We start from the raw sequence: 2,796 nt of genomic DNA, 5'->3' as shown, positions 1-2,796 counted from the left end.
TCCGCCCCCTCCACCCCCGCGCCAGCCCAAGTGCATGAACTGTGTGCACCAGGCCTCTAGTATTACTCATAAACCTGTATATATACAGTTGTGATTTTTCACTCTGCATCCTGTCAAAAGGCTGTATAGCAGCTTAGTGATTTCTGCCTTATGTCTGAAAAAGAAAATATTTTAATACATCCTATATAATAAAAGGCTAATATGCAAATTGACCGAATGGTTGAACAACCTGTCGCTATGATGTGCACTGACCACCAGGGGGCACTCAATGCAGGAGCTGCTCCCTGGTGGCCAGTGTGCTCCCACAAGGGGAACACCACTCAGCCAGAAGCAAGTGCAGCGGCAGTGGCTGGTGCCTCTCTTGCCTCCATGGCAGAGCTAAGGATGTCCGACTGAAGGCTTAGTGATTAGTAAATGATTTAATTATAACACAGAAGAAATAATCTAAAGAAAGCAGGAAGAATACAAATAGGGCTACCATACTGCACCATCCAACTCAGCTATACACAAAGGCTACATATAAATGTCCTCATACCTAACTGACCAATTCATAACACTTGGGAATAAATCTAGCTTAGCCGTCCAGTAGCCAAAACAGAGAGAAGCATGATGGCTTAGAATGTTCATTTATTGAAGGTGAAACTGCAAATATAAGTTTCCTGAAACTAAATTAAAATGACATTTAATCTTTAAGAAGACAGGGATTGACATCCTGAAAGCCTACAATGCCAAAAAGAATGGAAAACAAAATTAATATTCTAATGTGGAAGCTTAAAATTAAATTTAAAAGCTTAAAAGAAAATAAAACAAGAAGATAATATTCTGATGTAGAAGCTCAAAATTAAATTAATTTTTAATATGGTTTAAACAATAAGAAAACAAGAATAAAGCAATTCTGGAATTAAATCTTAATTTAAGTGAGAGAACAGCATGAAACTTATAACTGACATGTAATTAAACCCAAATTGTCTTTCCAAAACTATTCAATCTGCAAAAGATTCGATTTTATCAGATGAATGATTCTGATGGTACAATTCATCATCTATCCCAGAAAGCCTGAAAATAGTGCAGAGGTATCACCAAAATCTGTAAGTGCAACATATTTTAAAGGCTGTTTTGATGAAACATGGTCATCAATGATTAAAAAGGGGGAAACCTTTTCTGTTCATTCAAGTACTTACAATGTATAGGACACTGTTCTAGGCACTAGGGATACAAGGATGACTGAAAGACATGGTCTGTACCCTCACACCTGAATATTCTCCATTTCAGCTGTGATTGGCACCAGGTAGGAATCTGGAATCAGCCTTGACTTATCCCTTCCTTCTCACTTCTAACATCCCAAAAGATCTGCTGATTTTACCTCCCAAATTAAACTTCATTACGTTCACTCCACCTAGTTCCACTGCCCTAACTCAGATCTTCTCATATACAAAAAGTGTGACATAAGGTCCTCCTAACTCCCTCATCCATCTCCCAAATGCCATCAGAGATATCTAACGACAAAGAATGTCTGTAGAATGAAGGAAAGGACGCACTGTGCTGGGTTCTATGGGAAAACACAAAATTAAAATCACAAGTGGGATCTATAAGATGAACCTAAGAAGAGGAGTTGACAAACTTTTTCTGTAAAGGACCAGGTGTTAAATATTTTAGGTTTTGTGGGCCAACAGGAAAACAGGGGGTATTAATGTAGTTACTTATATAGTAAGAAAGAAAATTTCCAATGAAACCCCCAAAACAGTTATGACTACAATTTTTTATTTATGAATGAAAATGGGATTTGGGGGAGGGAGGAGAATATTTCACTCACTTCAGGTTCTAAGTGAGTGATTCCTATCATCAAATAGACTGCAAATGTTCATCTGTAAAAACCATTCTTGGCTCACTGACTACCCAAAAACAAGCACCAGGCCCGATCCGTCTGCAGGACTTTGCCCCATAGTAGAGTATGAGCAGAAGAGCACATCACTGCGTCCTGAAAGAAACAGCTTAACATTAAGAAGGAAAACTGAGGAGCAGTAGCAGTGGTTGGCCAGATGACTGAGGAACAGCATTGGCGGGGGAAGGCGGGGGCGGCTGGGCACGACACAGTGCAGAGGCATGGAGGCGAGAAGTGATGTGACATCTGGGTGGCTCCCAGGAAGATTCAGTGTGCGTTTCCGCTGGGCTGTGAAGTTCTGGATAATATTAAAACAGACGGCGGAGGAGGGAGTATTTGAAACCGAGGGAACCTCCTAGGCACAGAGATGGAAATTTGCCCACTGCCTTGCGAAGATGCGGGTTATTCCGGGGCGAAAAACAGCGGACAGTGTAACGGGGCTGCGATCGTAAAGGAGAGAAATCTGGGTGGAAGAGGAATTGAGGGGATCCCCATGGGCTGGCTAAGAAGTAACCAGCGGAGACTGGGGAGGCCAGAGGAGCATGCCACCCACCAAGGCAGATCCGGCGTGGGTCTGAGCTACCCTCCTCGGGAGCCGCCTTCACCTACCTCCGATGGGCCCCGAGGGTGCGCCGAGACACCCGGACTTCGGGAGAATTTCTTGGACCCCGCTAGACCCCTCCCGGGGCAGCCCAGAAGCACTAGGCGCCGGTCACATGGACCCTCAGGAGTCGCCCAGACACCCGGCGAATGGAAAGGCCAGGCCCGTCGCCCGCTGATGACGTAACGGCTCAGGCTCCGCCGACTCTTGCCGCTCGGGTGCCGCGGGAGCGGGGCAAAGGGAGGGGGCGGAGCTTATCGGGAGGGGTGGGGCCCACGGGCGAGACTGGGCTCTGCTCCAGTCACTCAGAGTG

At 45.1% G+C, this 2,796-nt stretch overlaps 1 protein-coding gene across 4 annotated transcripts in view; it reads right to left on the bottom strand.

Annotated features, from left to right (window-relative positions):
- Positions 1 to 2,675, bottom strand: part of UTP15 (UTP15 SSU processome component) — a 15,621-nt gene extending 12,946 nt beyond the window's left edge. For 3 of the 4 annotated variants that reach the window (XM_015571641.1, XM_006775436.2, XM_015571639.1), the window contains exon 1: positions 2,492 to 2,675. The gene's annotated coding sequence lies outside the window, so the exon portion shown is untranslated. Of the gene's footprint in view, positions 1 to 1,813; positions 2,181 to 2,491 lie in introns of all 4 variants that reach the window. The other variant, XM_015571640.1, reaches the window with a different exon arrangement.
- Positions 2,676 to 2,796: the final 121 nt, after the last annotated feature.

Source organism: Myotis davidii, unplaced genomic scaffold (genome assembly GCF_000327345.1).
Source record: "Myotis davidii unplaced genomic scaffold, ASM32734v1 scaffold44, whole genome shotgun sequence".
In the NCBI taxonomy this organism is placed as follows: Eukaryota; Metazoa; Chordata; class Mammalia; order Chiroptera; family Vespertilionidae; genus Myotis; species Myotis davidii.
This window is presented reverse-complemented; position numbering and strand designations above follow the sequence as displayed.